Source organism: Protopterus annectens, chromosome 2.part1, assembly GCF_019279795.1.
Source record: "Protopterus annectens isolate FY-2018-M chromosome 2.part1, PAN1.0, whole genome shotgun sequence".
Lineage (NCBI taxonomy): Eukaryota > Metazoa > Chordata > Ceratodontiformes > Protopteridae > Protopterus > Protopterus annectens.
In genome coordinates this window covers 48,375,743-48,393,325 of record NC_056729.1, presented here as the reverse complement: position 1 = coordinate 48,393,325, position 17,583 = coordinate 48,375,743, and the positions used below count along the sequence as shown (strand labels likewise).

At 43.1% G+C, this 17,583-nt stretch overlaps 1 protein-coding gene across 1 annotated transcript in view; it reads left to right on the top strand.

The window, feature by feature from the left end:
* Nucleotides 1-17,583, top strand: part of LOC122793961 — a gene marked incomplete at its 3' end in the record, with an annotated part of 2,396,194 nt that overhangs the window by 1,585,602 nt on the left and 793,009 nt on the right.

Here is a 17,583-nt window from a genome sequence, read left to right as displayed (position 1 = left end):
CGTAATAGCAAAATATCTTTCTGGCGTTCTTCCAATGTAACCAGTAAATCGTTCACAATTTTCTGATCAACACCATCTATGTCCACGAAAATACTTTTCATCTCTTTTTCTTATTGTTTTTAATCATGGCTGTCATGATTTCCATACCAGTTCTATCAAAATACCAGTCAGTTCTTTGTGAAAATCCGAGCTTTCATGCACGTTTGGTATTTCCATACCCTAAGTCCTTTAGGTACTATGCCAGAATTAATGCATTCTTTTAAATATATGAGTGTATATTTAAAATCTTGTATTTTAATAATAGACTGCAAACGTTTAATGTTAGAATAGCTAGCATTGTAGGAATCCATGTCCGGTGTTGAACTAGCATTTTGTATATTAAGATCTATCTCAGAATAACCATTAAAGTTAGTCACCTTGAAGTTATTCCGCTTAGCTGTGGCAGTCACATGATGCTCCTCACTGGAATTCTCATAGGTCGCTGGTGCTAAATTCGGTGTATGGTCATGTTTCACTGTTGCAGTCATTACATTTGGGTAATTTGGGTACATTTGGCCTGATTAACAAAGTCTTGGGTCCTGCGTCAGTTGCTGTCTCTTCTGCCATGACATCAGGTCGTCAGGAGTATAAAACATGCAATATCCTGATCCAGGCCCCATCAATTCAATTGGTCTTACAACACCTAGACTTTACTATTTCCCTCCTGAAAAGTTTGGGGTTCACCATAAACCTTCAAAAATCCTCCCTGATACCCTCACAAGATCACCAAATTTTTGTTCTGTAAAAGTTAACCATATCACCTTTTGAGCCAGCCATGGACTGTTCTCTCCAACATTGTACATGGAAAACTATCATTTTGGTGGCCATTACTTCAGCCAGAAGGGTTTCTGAACTACAAGCCCTCATGGCCTTCCATTCTTTTACAGTTTTCCACAAGGGAAGGATTTGTTTACTTACTAACCCATCCTTCATGCCCAAAGTTGTTAATGAACTTTCCTTGAATCAGGCTATCAACCTTCCTACCTTCTTCTCTTCACCTCAAAACCCTTTTGAAAGGATCCTCAACTCCTTGAATGTACATAGACAACCCTGATGCTATTTGGCCAAGATCAAATATGTCCGTAAATTGGACAGGCTCCGTCTCCTACCACCCAGGAGCACTGGGGCATCCTGTTTCCAGGTAAACCTTATCCTCTTGGATCTCTCAAATTATCTTCTTTTGCTACACAGCCCATGGCAGAAGGTTTCCCTTTCCAGTAAAGCCACATTCCACTAGGGTACTGTACTCCTCTTGTGCCTTCTTTAAGGGTTTGGATACAGCTGCCATTTTCGAAGTAGCTACATGGTCATCTGTCCATACCATCACCAAAAGCTATAAGTTGCACATCATTTTTAGGTCTAGAGCAGGATTTGCCGGAGCCTTCTTTCTTGGCTTTGTGGAAAATGCTTCTGTTCTTCCTCCCGATTCTTAATAGCAGGAGCCTTTTGCACACTCCCTTATGTTATGGATACAGAAGCATATGAATAGAAGGACATAGTATTGTTTTGTAAAATCTTACCATAACTTGTATAGTTTCCCACCCTGCTTACCCACTGACACTTGCCTGACTGCTGAGTACCCACTCCATAGCTTCTGGTTCTGGCGGCATACATTTCTGAGGTAGGCATGTGCTTAACAGACTTGTTTTCATGAACAGTCATTCAGACTTTTTGGACTGCCTTTGTTTTTTGGAAGTTTGAAACTTCTTTTTGGAACCCCTTGCTTTTTTAAACATGTCCTAACCTGAACTTTGTTGAGACTTGTTTATTTTGTGTTTTGCCAAAATTGCATGAGTAGATGGAATATCCCTTAGACACTTTAGAAAAGGAGGGCTAAAAAGTCTTTATTAGCTTGACCCTTTCATCATACTGTTTGTTCACTTCTACCGCGGAAGCCAAAATCTAAATCTCTGTCCAAAGGAGAATTTAAAACCTCATTGTTTAGCATCATCTGGGAGGTTCTGAAAATGCAGCCGTGCAAACTTCATCAAAAGAGTACCAGTGGACCATAGCCCTGGAAGCGGGATCAACAGTGTCATATACACACACTGCAAGCAATGAGTAGTGACCTGTGCCGCAGAAGACGCAAGTTATTTAAAGCAGTTTTTTTTACTCACTAGAAGAAAGTGCAGATAAAACATCCCTCATACTTTCACAGTATGTCAGAAGAGAATTTAACATATGAGCCTGACCATTGAAAATTCTGAAAATCAAAGTTGTAATAAAGTACACTTTTTTAACATACCTACCAATAATTTCCCCATCTTTATCAAGAGGAGTAGGAGTGGAATTAACAAGTGCAAAGTGCTTAGCAGCAGTGGGATCGACTAAAGCTGTAGCTGCTGGGGTCTGGTTTGAGAACAGTTTATAAAAATGTAAAGGACTAACTTTATACGTCCTGTCTTCCTTTTTAGGCGCAGCTGTCTACCAGGAAAATTCCAGGCAGTAACGTAGATATTCTAGGCAGGCAGCAGAACAGGAGGAATGAGTGTAGGTTCTGAAAAATCCGTCCATAGCAACTCATAGCATTTTCTGAGGGATTGAGAAATGTCTCTTTTCAGTCTGAGAACACACTGGCACATTCTAGCAGTAGTCTTAGAGAAAGAGAACCCCGCACCGGATGAATATGAAACTAGCGCTCTCGTCTGATTCTAAATCAGAAGTCTAAGGGAGAAAGCCCTGTGTCTGTTCCTCCATCTCTGTATTTAGATTCAGAATCTTGAATCTCTTCAGGAAAAGAGGAATCCCTCTTTCTCCAGAAACTACTTTACAAGAATGATCATTGGCCTGAATTAAACTCTTGAGCCAGAACAGTAGACTAGTCCTACTCAAGAAGTTTGAGGAGGAGTTGATACATGCTTGTTTTTCTGTTTATTTTTGAGAGGAAAATTGTGGCCAACAGTGTTACTAATGGCAGCAGCTTACTTCCCATCGATGAGAAAGTAGCTGCTGCCATTAGTAACATCTACTTCCCCATAGATGGGCACAGTACAACAGGAAAGTCTTCCCTGTTCCATCTCCCAGGACCAGCAAGAATGACTTGCCCATGGAGACGGACCCCAGCAGCTGCAGAGGACATTGCTAACCCTTGGTTCATAGTAGCTGTAGGTGCTACACCACAGGATTCCAGTGTAAAAAATGAGAGTGGTCTGAGGTACAACAAATGACCAGAGCAGAGTTGCCCACCTGCGGATGAGGCAAATTTGCTAGCCTGCTGTGGTGGCAAAGGCTGTAACTTTTTCTTTAAGACTGACTATGTCATCTGTTGTCGGTTTCATGGCCATGCCAAAACAGTGCCTTTTTCCTAGGTAAAACAAGCAACAGTTGCGAATAACCCTTACCACTCTGCAGAAGTCACCTTTTTTGACAGAAAAAAACACTGTAAAAACCACTAAAATGGCTCCCTATTCAAATGTTGGCACTTGAAATGCTGAGTGCTGAAAAGCCTTAAAAAAAAAAAAAAAGAAAGAAAACACTGAAGAGCGAGTCTCAAATCACTGTTCTCCTTAAAACTTCTTTTTGGAGGAGGGAGGGTAAGCTCCCCACTCCTACCAAACTTGGTATATACAACTGAGATAGTCATACCTTGGAAAAAGGGAATATTCCAAGAAATGGCACATCGGACTTAGCAGCACAAAGGAAAAATAAACACAATTTCTCCACCGGGAAATAATTTTCAGTTATTTTACCCTACTTTTAAACTAACAGAAAACAAAAAAAAACTGTGTTCCTTTAAAAGTATGTTACAGTCTCAGAACAGTCCAATAAAACACAACACCCCTAGCTTTAATTTTCCTGAAGAGGACATTAGCAAAATTAAGAAAATGGAAGATTCCCCCCCAAAGGGAACTTATCTGCCCAGCAGAGGAAAGCACACGCTGACCGTTGATCTTTGAAAGTCTTAGTGGAGCGTACTCTTCTGCAGCAGTAAAGCTCTGAAGGCCTTCATGCCCAGAGTTGTCTTTAGTCAGCTCAGCTCAACCTGATTGACAGGTAGGGTGTGTTGAAGTTTTGGAAGCTTGGACGTCTGTTCTATCATTGGCAGTATACAACCCATATACCTAAGGCTACTGTATTCAGTATGATGAACATATTTATTTTACCTTGTGTACAATTTGGATGATTTTTGCTGCACCCTTACTTGCAGAACAGAAGTCTTATATGAATGAAATTTTCTAATTTGACACTGGTTTCAAAAACATGCCTTTAGAGGTGTGCTTGGATGTGCAAATACTCTAGAAATGCTACTTCTGTTATATTAAGATGACATGCTTGTTAGGTAAGAACAACTTTGATTTAAAAGACAAAGTTTTGAATGCACTTTTAAGTTCTGAGTTTATGTTTAGACACTTTGTTACACAAATTCTCAAACAGTGGGAGTGGGATGATAGAGGTAAATTATTGCATGGGGTATCTGGGATTTTTCAGGTATCCAAGTTTTATCCAAGTATGATGCATTTTTCAAGGGGCAGAACAAACAAAAATCCCAGCCAAGTAAAAGTTAGTGATCCAAAAGGAAATGACGGGAGGATAATTCTTCAAAGCCAAACAAGGAGTTCCTTTCTGAAAAAGGATCAACCCACTGCAAAGGAATGAAGTATGTTGAGCCACAGATCACTGCTATCCCCCTTCAAAGTGATCCTTCAAAAGTCCTTTCTCACATTATCTCAGTGGATTGCTTTTCTAGAGTGTTGGATAGACACAGTAAAAAGGATGGCCTTCCTGTCAGGAGACAGTTGTGACTTAGGGCATTTTCTTTGATTTTTCTTTTCTAGACATGGCCTCAGCAAGCTAGTTCCTCAAAGTTCTAGGCCTCATGGCATCAGTGATCTTCATGATACCACTAGCTGGACTACACATGAGAAGAATTCAGTGGTACTTCAAGAATTGTTGGACTCAATCTTTATCCCTTGGATTTCCAGGTACTGGTATAGGGATTTGTGAAACAGGAACTGCAGTGGTGGAGGGATCAACTTCCTCTGAGTGTAGGTCTGTCTTTCTCTGTTCAGAGTCCAGAGCAGTCTGTCCAGACAGAGTCTTCATATCTTCATATTTTTCATGAGGAGCAGTGTCCATGAGAACTCAAGTGCAAGGCTTGTGGAATTCTCAGGACTGGCCAGAGCTCAAAAAATAAAAGAAAGATGTACTCTTCTAGTGGTCACAGACAACACTTCCTTGATGTGGTACTCAAAAAAGCAAGAGGTACAAGGTCATAACCTCTTTCTGGTTGACAGTGATGGCCTTGGAGCTGGCTTTAACAGTATTCTCTAACCAGTCAGGCCTTGTACGGTCTGTCAAAGTAAAAAAACAGTGGCAGACAGACTAAGCAAATCCTTGACAGATCCTCAAGTGGAATCTCCATGTAGAGGTGTTCAGGGCTTGATTATGATATATGGACCATTTCAGGTAAATCTTTTTGCATCCTTTCAAAACAGACAACTGAAAAAAAATCTATTAAATACATCCTTACTGTCATGCTTGTAAAACAGATGCTGTGTCATTCCTGTAGTCTGGAATGTCCTTATATACATTTCCACCTTTTCCATTGATTCCCAAGGTACTTCTAAAGATTCAGAAAGAATTGGCAAAGATCACTGTGGTAACTCCTTTAGCCTAGGCAAGTTAGTTCTCCCTTTTTATGGAATTGGCCAAAGACAATTACCACAAGCTTCCTCGTAGACTGGATCTACTCACCCAGCATCAGGGACGAACAGTACACCCCAACTTAGAGCAATTGCAGCTGACAGCCTCCAGTCCTCTTGATTCCTTTTTGACACTTGGTCCATGAGGATGTGCATTATGTGTTTAAGGAGTTAAGGAAGCGTGCATCTAGAAAATCTTGTTACAAGTGGAAGAAGTCTTCTAGGTGGCATGTAGTCAATAACAGAGGTCCTGAAAGGGTTTTGACCCTTCTTGTTTTGAAATAATTTGTTGAAGTGTATCTTGTGACCATCTATGCTAGTCTGCCCATGGGTTCCCCCCTCTTTTGTCTCCCTTTGTGGTCAAGTAGTCTGTGACAGGAGTGTTGCACATGAGATCCTCTCAAAATTCCTCCTCAGGATCTTGACTTTGTTCAAAAAAATTGAACTTGCCACCTTTTGAACCTGCCGCTCAGGTTAACTTGTGGTTCATTAAGTGGAAAACTGTTTTACTTATTGCTCTGACATTTGCAAGGCAACTCTGAGCTGCAAGCTGTCAGTGAGTCAACCCTGTCTGATTTTTTGTGTTACTCACTAATCTGTCATTCATGCCTAAAGTTTATAAATTTACGTGAATCAAGCCATCACTGTCCCGATGTTCTATCCTGATTTAAAAAAAAAAGATCGTGTACTCTGGATGCACACAGATAGCTCGGCTCGGGTACTTGGCAGAACAAAGAATGTTATGAATGCTGAACAGCTGTTTGTTTCCTATTCTAAGAAAGATCAACATGTCATTAAGCAAACTATTGCACAGTGGTTGCCCTCTGTTATTGTTTACTCTCACCTTGGTAAATCTTATCCAGGAAAAATTATGTCTGACTCAACCAGGACCTTGTCCTCTTCGATGGCGTATTGGAAAGGATGGACTGTAGAAGCATTCTAGAGGCAGCAACCTGGTCTGCTTTTCATACCCTCAAAAAGCACTGCAAACGGAATTCCTTTTCATGGTTCAGAGCAGCCTTTTCTAGGACCTTTCTCCTTGGGGTCGTGGATCCTTATCCTTCCACCACCCAGGTAGTGGGTATGATGAACATAGTACAGTTGCATAAGTAAACAGAAACTAAGAACAGAACTAATGTATGTTGAGGTAGCGAAAGGTAAATGGAGTACACAAAAACAAAATGAGCCCAAGACAGAAAAATGTACTTTAATAAACTAGGTTAAGCACCCAAAAACTTAATTAAGCACTTTCATCACAAAACAGACTTCATTAGAACCATTGTAAAAAAAAAAAAAAAAAAAATTGATCTGTCATCATGTTATATACTAGTAGCCATCATCTCATGGCCAAAACAGTGCATTTTATTGAAAACACATCACTGTTCCCAATGAACTTATGTAAAATTACAAAATGTATGCAACTCGTAGAATTAATATTAAATACAAAATAGTGAATGATAAAATACAGTGATAGAAAACATGATTAGAATAAATACACAATTTATTTTTAGAAAAGCAAGTCAGATTATCGAATAAAAATTCATTTAGAAAATTTAAAAAATTGAACTATGTGGATCCAGTAATAACATAATATAAAAACAGTATAAATCATAATTTTGTTAAATGCATTTTTAATAATGGTGCAGTACTAATGCTGTCATTTAAACCTGACCATTTCATTGCATGGAGTTTGTGTTGCCAAATCAGTTCTCTGTATTCAAGAGTGGACTCCCGGGCACCACCCCAGGACTGATTGTAACCTTTTCTAAAATACCAAACTCAAACTTATATCGAGCATCCCCGGGTTCTGAATTGGGAATTTCTTGTCTTGTTGCATGATTCCTTTTGCATAGCAGGTCTAGTCTACTACTTCTTCCAAAAGCGACTTACTTTTTCAAAAGTAAGTCGGTTTCACAATTCAGAACCCGGAGATGCTCAGTTTCATTTAAAAAGGTTTCATCAGTGGTGTCTGATGGTGTCTGTATCACTATAGATGAAAAAGCAGTTGGTTAAGGAGTGTTTGTGTTTGCTCTGCTGCTTGGATCAAATTTTGGCCGGTGGTTTTATACACTTAATTTTGGCTTTTTGGAAAACCTGCATCCGGAGTGTTCCTTTCCTTAGGTATTTTTGGAAGTGCACTTAAAAATTTCATAATAATGATAATGTATTTTTTTCCAAAGATCATTTGGTCTTGCGTGCATAAAAGATAAGACATCTGTTACATATATAAAACACCCCTGGGTGATGGTTTCCTTCCAGTAACTTGACTTTAGATTTAAGAATTTTCTCAAGAATCATGTAGTTTCCAGAAAAAAATGTAAGCACACTGGCTGCACATCACACATTTTATGATTTCTCCAGTTTTCTCTCTATCAAAGTCTACCAGATGCCATTCAAAAATAATTTTCAAATTTGATGGTACCTTAAAAACAAAATGGGGTTGATCAGCTGCTACCTGGTACAACTGTTCATTATCTTTAAATACAGAACAAAGTTTCCTAATGTTTTAACTTGGTTAGAATAGTGACTGTATTGCAAAACCAGGGCCCCCTGAAAACTACTGATAGCATCATGGCCACCCCCCCCCCTTTGAAAAATTAGGGGTGATGTCCTCCTTATTCCTATGTTGCAGTATTCATACTGTGGGATTTCCCGTCTCAGGCGACCCGACGTCAGCTCCTGTACAAAAGCTTAAGCCTGGCTGCTGTAGGTGCTTGGGACGTCACAAGCAGGGCTGTAAACCAGGGACCATAAATGTGACATCTGCACGCACATACCTCAGAACTTTTCAGCCGCAGACATTAGCTTTGACCATTTCTCTCCTATGACCGAAGACTTCAAAAGAAAGTACCCCGTTGGGGGGTTTCCTATCTTATGTATACTTGAGTTTGGTTGCTGTAGGTTTCCTTTTTGTAGCCAGTGTCTTAGAAAAAGAGCAAATGTAATTGAGCGCGTCTGATACCACACAAAGATTCTCACGACTGGTGTGTGTTTTGCTTAGGTAAGGAGCACGACCATAAAGCCTGCTCCATTTGTCAGTCTTTCATGCCAAAAACCCTAAGCAGCCGCACTAAGTTTGTATTTAGAGAATCGACGACTAAAACGCCTTACTCTCAGGATGGATCCAGAGTTGGCCACCCAATCCGAACTGAGGAAGAAGGCCAAAGTTTCCAGACCTACTCCCGATGCCGCTGCACCATCGGATGTCCCACCGACTACCAGTATAGGGGCCAAGGGACAACCAGTTACTCCATCAGCTTTGACGGTTCCTCTGGAAGAGGCCGTTAACTGCAGCCATGGATAGCACATCCGCGGAGTCAATCCAGACGCCAGCCACTACCGACGAGGGGGAACCATTAGTTGGTGGCCGACCTGAGACCTGTCCTGCTCCAGCCCAGACCTCTGTCCCTAGGCCTAAATCGACGCCAACAAAGAAAAAAAAAGACAAAACACTTCAGCCATGTGCCTCAAGGAACTCAAGATTGGCAGTCATTTACCATTTCTTTTATGCAGGCCTTTATGGCCCTTAGGCTTCCAGGCCCTGCACCTACCAACATTCCTGTGCTGTGCCCAAGGCCAGCCTTTGCTTCCTCCTTCCCTTTACCCACTACTCAACAGGGAGAAGAACCAGACCAGTACTACTACTCTTCTGAGGAATCAGTTTCCTCTGTGTCTCATTGTTTCACCTGTGGATTATTATTCCCTAGATGAAGACTCCATTGAGGGAGATTCCCCACCAGAGGATATTACCTTTGGGGAAACTGTCAAAAATGGAAGAGTACTTCAAGTGGGATACTACCTTGATACCCAGAAAATATATTTTGAACTTTTGCAACTTAGTCTCCATCTCGTTCAGCTATTCCTGCCTTCCTGGATGCCTTTAACTCAGTCTCTAAGAATTCAAAGTCTCAATCTCCTGCCCCTAAAAGGCCGGATAGGTTTTACAAAGTGTGCCTGATGACCAGAAATTTCTGGTGACCCCGCCCCCCCGGCAGACCCAGCAGTTATTGCTGTGTCCCTAGACATGCAGTCTAGGCAATTGCTTTCTGCTTCACTTTTGCCCACAGATAAGGGCAGCAAAACCATGGACAGAATGGGTAAGAAGGCATACACTTCCTCTATCCTGGCCTTTAGGGCCATCAATTACCAAACCCACATGGTTAAATATGCCCTGGACCTGGTCTCCCAGGCTTCCACGTTGCTGGCTTCCGCCCCAGCATGTCTAACCAAGTCTGACATTGCATCAAAACCGTCTCTAGCTACACAAGTAGCCAGGCACACTATTTGGTGCAGTTATGATACAGCAGAGGCGTTAGCCAGGTCTGCGGCCTCTGCATCTGCTTTTCGCAGATATTCCTGGCTTTGCCTAGAACCTCTACCAGAGGATTTTAAATCCAAAATCATGGATACTCCACTGGACCACAGTCTTTTTTATTTGGGAAAAATTCAGCAGAACTTTTCAAAAACTTACAAGAGAAAAGCAAGGAGCTGCAGGACATTAAGCATCTGCTGGTGTCCCCCTTCCCTAGGTATTACAGGAACTATCCAGCTAAAACTTCCTTTGTCAGAAGGACTTCCTCAGCATCGCGTCCTTCCTTCTCTAGGCTTTGTAGGGGATCCAGGAGACTGCCCTACTCCAGATCCCCCAACCCTCAGCCAAGCAGCCCTATCCAGACAGAGGGGGCCCCACATTAGCATGACTGTCTTGCTCAACTGCCTCTGTCCGCCAGCCTTACCACTGCCTCCCCTCCTGGAAAAAACATCACCTCATATCTTTAGATGTTCTTCGTGTTTTGCTGTTGCAGTCATTACATTTGGGTAAACTGCTGGCAGATTGGCCTCAGTCGGCCTGAATTCCAAAGTCTTGGGTCCTGCGTCGGTTGCTGTCTCCTCTTCCATGATGTCAGGTCGTCAGGGGTATAAAACATGCAGCCGACGCCATTTTCTTCAGTCTTTCTTGCCGCGCGGTGCCCGAAGCAGAAGCATTTCGCAAGTGCCAGTCGGCCGACTACTGAAATATTCACGTTTGAGTTTCAGAACCAAAGTCTTCACTAAAGCTAAGTACCCCGTTGGGGAAACTTTTTCTTGCTTTTTACTGATGTCAGAAAGGCCTCAACAGCAAAAAATCCTCTGACAGAGATTCAAGGGCACTAGACAGATGGGGGGACAAAAGTTTATACATCGGCAACCTTGGCAATCAGGGCCTTAAACTGTCAATTTCATATGCTTAAGTACCAACAACATGTTATGGGAGTGCTGAAACAGAAAATGATGTTGATTTCAGAATGTGCAGAAAATAAAGAATTGTAGGAATTTTTGCATGCAGCTGAAGTTGGAAAGCATACTTTGCAATGTGGTTTTGATTCCTTAGAGGCCTCCTGCAGGACCGCAGTTACTGGATCTGTGATTAGGAGGCATGCCTGGTTAAAGGAACAAAATTTTCCTGATCATGTTAAAGCTAAATTGCTAGATGCACCTTTACCGCATGATTCTCTGTTTGGTATTAAGGCAGAAGAGGTTTTTAAAGAAAATGGAAGACAAAGCAAAGTCTATGCAAACTGTTAGACTTCTTACAAGTGCAGCCACCAAGATTCAGTAGGCACTGGCCTACAAAAAATTGAGCCTTTCCTGTGTCAGACAGAGCTCAAAGGGGCAAGTCCAGATGCCCTAAGGGTTCCAGATACCAGCCGCAGGATTCATACAGGTGAAAACATTGGGGCGCTTCCACCTCCAAATCTGGAGGAGATAAAGCGCAAACCTACAGAAAGCAATCCCAATGACTTCCCTCTGCCTACTCCAAGCACTTATCTTTTGGCAGCACCCATAGGGGGAAAATTAGCACGTTTTGCTCAAAATTGGCGGTTAACCCAGGACAAGTGGGTACTAAACATCATATCACAGGGATACAGATTCCATTTCCACACTCTGCCAATGGCAAATGGTTGGCCAGATCTGCCACAAAATCAATGGGCACAGGCACAGAAACAAGTTACGTCCCTCATGGATATGGGGGCCATTCAGACAGTACCAGAACAAGAAAGGACTAGGTTTTTACTCGACTGTTCCGGGTACCCAGAATGGACACGGCCTGGCGGCCAATACTGGATTTATCTATTTTGAACACATACCTGGGCATTCCAAAATTCAAAATGCTGACTTTGCAGCAGCTTCTGCCCATGCTGGGCAAGAATGCTTGGCTGGTAATTTTAGACCTAAAAGAGGCATACCTGCATGTCCCAGTAAGACCGTCATGCAGAAGATGCCTCAAATTCGAGGCTGGCTTAATGCATTACCAATTCTCTGCACTGCCCTTTGGCTCATGTACTGCGCCCAGGGTCTTTACAAAGTGCCTGGCACCAGTAATTGCATTTTGCAGACGAAGTATAAAAATATATCCTTACTTGTACGACTGTCTCATTCAAGCAGAGAACAAGGACACTCTTCTTTGACACCTGGCATTTGTGAAAAGGCTTCTAACTTGCCTAGGGTACACAATAAACAAAAAAAATCACAACTGGTACCCTCTCAAAAGACAACATTCCTGGGTGCAAGCTTGGATACAACTGCCCAGATGGCTAACCTCACACCAGACAAGCAAAGACAGCTGACTGCTTATTTCAAACTGATGGCAACAAAAACCCAGTCTTCTGCAAGGCAAATTCTACAGACTCTGGGCTTCATGGCATCCTGCATCCTACTAATTCCATTTGCAAGACTGCATATGAGGAAACTTCAATGGTACCTAAAATGTTTATGGAGTCAACATTCACACAGTCTGGAAACAATGATTCCTCCCATTCCCTGCCTGCAACAGGTGTTTCTATGGTGGGCAAAGGCATGTGACCAAAACATGGGACTGCCCTTCACTCTACCCCCTGCCAGCCAGACCTTAACAGACACATCAGATTATGCCTGGGGCGCCCACATGGAAGGAAGATGCATTCAGGGCTTATGGACACCAAAACAAATGCATCTACATAACCAGAGAGAGATGCTAGCTGTTCAAAATGCCCTAACAGCCTTCAAGGACTTACTTCATCCAGGACAACTACTGATAAAGACAGACAACACCACAGTCTTGGTATATAAACAGGCAAGGGGGCACACACTCATACCCCCTTTGCAGATTAGCCATGGCACTGTGGGACACAGCTTTGACCTACCAAATACATCTTCAAGCTCAATTCCTGCCAGGAAAACAAAACACTCTGGCAGACGATTTAAGCAGAAACCTTATGTATCCTCACGAGTGGAAACTAAATCCACAAGTCTTTAGCATGATAACAGAGAAAAGCAACGACATAGATCTGTTTGCCTCATCTCAAAATTATCAATTGATTCTGCACAAGGACTTATCACAGACAAGCATGGAAAGTGGACACCCTATCCTTCAGTTGGATCAGTTTATGCCTTTCCTCCTCTGCCTCTTTTAACCAAAGTCCTCCTAAAAGTCAGACAAGAGAAGCCAAAGATGATATTAATTGCCCCGGACTGGCCCCACCAATACTGGTACCCAGTCCTAAGAAACTTGGCTTAATACCCAGCTTGGACCTTGCTTCAGAGGCCACAACTTCTGTCCCAGCAAAACAGTCGGATCCTGCACAACCAACTACAGACTCTGAACCTGGCAGCATGGCTGCTAATGTAGTCATACAAACAACACCTCTCAGTAAAGCTGTGATGTATGTCATTTTGGAAGCAAGAAGGCATAGTACTAGAAAATCGTATGCTAATAAATGGAAGAGATTCTGTGCTTGGAATCAGGCACAAGGAACTGATACAGCAGAACCAAATATTCCTCAGATATTACAATACTTAACTGAGATGCTTGACAAAGGCGTATCTTTCTCATCAATCAAAATCCATGCCTCTGCCATTTTGGCTCATTACAATACAGAGCCACCAATCTTTTCTCATCCTTTACTAAAGCAGTATCTTAGAAGAGCCAAAAATGTAAGGCCTCCTAGAAGATCACCATTACCTGCATGGGACCTCAATTATGTGTTGGAAAAGCTCACCCTGCCTCTATTTGAACCAGCTGTTACCACTGATCTAAAGTTCTTATCATGGAAAACAGCTATGCTACTAGCAATTAATTCAGCAAGAAGAGTTTCAGAGCTACAGGCCCTCATGGCTGTAGAGCCTTTTATCATCTTACCCAAACAGGGTGTCTTTAAGGACAAATCCTACCTTTATGGCTAAGGTGGTTTCCAGTGTGGCTGTTAACCAGACATTTCATCTGCCAACTTTTTATCCAAATCCACAGAACAAGGGGGAGAGAATTTTGCATTCCTTGGACGTACACAGACAGCTAAGATTCTACTTGAGCAGGACAAAAGCTCTAAGAAAAACTGAGCAATTACTAGTGTCATATGCTGCAGGATCAGAAGGAAAGTCTGTTTCAAAGCAGACAAATTCAAAATGGATAAGCCACTGCACCCGTTTCTGCTACTTACACCATGGTAAGCCTGTGCCCAAGGGCATTGGGTCTCATTCCACCAGAGCTGCAGCTACTTCAACAGCCTTTCTCAGAGGAGTACCAACCAAAGACATTTTAGAGGCTGCTACTTGGAGTTCTGTTCACACCTTTACAAAGCATTGCCATTTGCCTCTCTACTCTTAAGTCCAGGGCAGGCTTTGCCACTGCAGTGCTGCAGGGCCTTATAGCCGCACCTAATGCTGTTTAGCTCCAGCCTCCAAACCATACATAGCTTTGGGATTCTACCCAAATCTAATGACTGCAACATTGAAACATGAAGAACATAGTACAGTTGTGTACACTTACTAAAAATGTAGATGTTCGAGAGTATTCACTGTTGCAGTCCAGGTTACCCTCCCGCCATCCCACTGTCATTCTGAACTCTATCTTTCCTTCTCTATCTTCTACTACCTATGTGGTGTATTTGCTTGTAGATGAAGGTAAGGTTTATATATATATATATATATATATATATCTATAATTTTGCTACCTTTTTGGGGGCACCTGACATCGGGGGAAAGAAAAACTAAAGAAAATGGCGTCGGCTGCATGATGTTCATCATGTTTCACTGTTGCAGTCATCACTGTAGGGATGTCCTTCAAGGATGCATCTGCAGTCCTAACAAATGGGGTTGTCCTGGCCTCAGGCAGCCCTTCGGTCGGCTGGATTCCAAAGTCTGGGTCGGGCCTCGGCTGATGTCGCACTTCACCCGACGTCATAGCTGCAGTTCAGCGGGTATAAAGGCATCAGCCGACGCCATTTTCCTCAGTCTTTCTTGCCGCGTGGCGGCCGAAGCAGAAGCTGTTTGCAAGTGCCGGTCGGTCAGAACCAGAGATTGCTACTACCGAAGACTTCTAAAAAGCTAAGTACCCCGTTGGGGACTCTTTCTTGCCTCAGCCGATGTCAGAAAAAGTGAATAACTGTTTAACTTGTGGGAAACAAATACCTCATAAAGATTTCCACTCTTACTGCCTACCTTGTTTAGGCCCAGACCACGACGTAGCAGCTTGTCTAGCCTGTGCTTCCTTCAACCGACGAACACTTAGACGTCGGTAGGAGTTTGCAGAGGAGTTTTTCGGCTCCGCTTTTGCTTATATCATGCCGTCGGAGACTCCGACTTCACTTTTAACTAAAAAGCGTAACGAAAAGGACCGACACTCGCGGTCCACGGTTTCGGCCGAAACCGCGGCTAAGCCAACCGCGAGTGTCTCGGTTTCGGCCAAAGCCGAGTCCGCGGTTCTTCGGCCGAAAGCATGCCTCCTTCTACCGAGGCCTCCTCCAGCATGGCTGAATCTGCTACTGAAAACTCACCTGCTCTTACAGTTTCTCAGGAATTATCGGATACTATCCCCTTAGATGTATCTACTCCTGCACATGGAGCTGCTAGGCCCCCTGCATCCATGTCAATTAAGGCTTTTGCCAGGGCTAAAGCAGCTAAATCTTCAAAGGCCGTGCCTGCTAAAGCCCCCTCTCACAGGCCTAGCTCTAGTACTCAAATGCTTAGTCTAGCAGAGGATCTCATTTCTTTAATCAGGGGAACCCAGTCTCACCCTGACAGGGCCTCTCACCCACCTCCAGAGAAGAGGCTTAGAGCAGAGCCCCCTGAGCCAGTTTCTTCAGATTATTCCTCTGATGATTCAGAAAATACAGATCCTCCAGAGGGCCCTTATTCTCCGTATGAGGACTCTGATGCAGAGGATTCCATACCTTCTGCCTCTCCTCCTGAGGAATTTTCTTTTGGGGAAACCTTGCATGCTATGAGGGAACAATTTCAATGGCAGGGCCAGGATTTTTCAGACTCTAGGAAAAGGCTTAGGACCTTTTTACATTTGCCACAGCATAGGCCTTTAGCTATTCCTCCAGTACTTACAGTTGTGGATGATGCATTTAATGATGCTTGTACTGCCCCTGACTCACTGCCTCCGGCCCCTGCTAAGCCCGACAGATACTACAGGGTTCCGGACACACATTATCATTTGTATAAGGCTCCTATTGCAGATCCTGAAACTATTGCACAGGGCCCCAAAGCTGTAACAGCTGCCTCTGCCAAAAAAAACCCTCCCCTCTGAAAGAGAATCTAGGGCATTGGAGAGATGGGGTAAAAGTTTATACTTCTGCTACTCTTTCGGCTAGGGCCTTAAACTGTCAATTCCACATGATTCAGTATCAGGAATTTCTGTTAGATCAGCTCACTAAAAAACTGTCCTCGCCTGAACCTTTAGACCGTAAGTCCCTTCAGGATTTGGTGCATAACACTCAGCAGGTCAGTAATCATTCCTTAAAATGCGGCTATGATGCACTGGAGGCTTCCTTTAGATCAGCTATGACTGGTACAGTGATCAGAAGGCACGCATGGTTAAAAGAGCAATCCTTACCAGACCATGTAAAGTCAAAACTTCTAGATGCTCCCATGGAAAAGCACAGTTTGTTTGGTTCCCCTGCACAGCAAGTGTTGAAGAAGGTGGAAGAAAAAGCTAAATCTGTCCAGACAGTCAAGGATTTCTTACAGGTCCAGCCTCCGAGGTTTAGTAGGAACTGGCCTTCCAAGAATTGGTCCTTTCCAGACACCACCAGAGTACAGAGAAGCAGAAATAGACGCCCTAGAGGCAGAGGTCAATCCAGAGGTGCCTACAGGGGACATCAGTGGCAGCCTAACAGCCAGAGAACTACTGCCACAGATCCAGCCACTACCGCTTCTACAGGACAATCACAGTGACTTGGCTCTGAAACCGCCTACCAGGGAACAACTGGCAGCACCCTTAGGCGGAAAATTAGCCTTATTTTCAGTAAATTGGCATTACATTACAGGAGCCAAATGGATTTTACAGACAATAGACAAGGGCTACAGGTTTCACTTCCATACTCTTCCAAGGAAGAGAGGAATGCCAAACCTACCTCCAAACCAAAGGACAAATGCTCTACAGCAAATAGACCACTTACTAAGGATGAGAGCTATAGAAAAGGTACCGGCTATGGAACAAGGACAAGGATTTTATTCAAGGCTTTTCCTAGTACCAAGAAAGGAAAACCAATGGAGACCTATCCTCGACCTGTCCGCTCTAAACACATATCTCATTGTTCCAAAATTCAAAATGCTGACCCTACAGCAACTTCTTCCCATGCTGGGCAAGGAGTCTTGGCTGGTGACTCTGGATCTCAAGGAGGCATACCTGCACGTCCCCATACGACCAAATTGCAGAAGATACCTCAGATTTCTTGCAGGATCAGAGCATTATCAATTCTCAGCGTTGCCTTTTGGCTTATCTACTCCGCCCAGAGTATTCACGAAATGCCTGGCATCAGTAATTGCTCATTGCAGGCTTCAGGGAATTCAAATTTATCCATACCTGGACGACTGCCTGTTACAAGCGGACAGCAAAGACAAATTAGCAAAAGATTTGAAAAAGGTTATTCACCTGTTG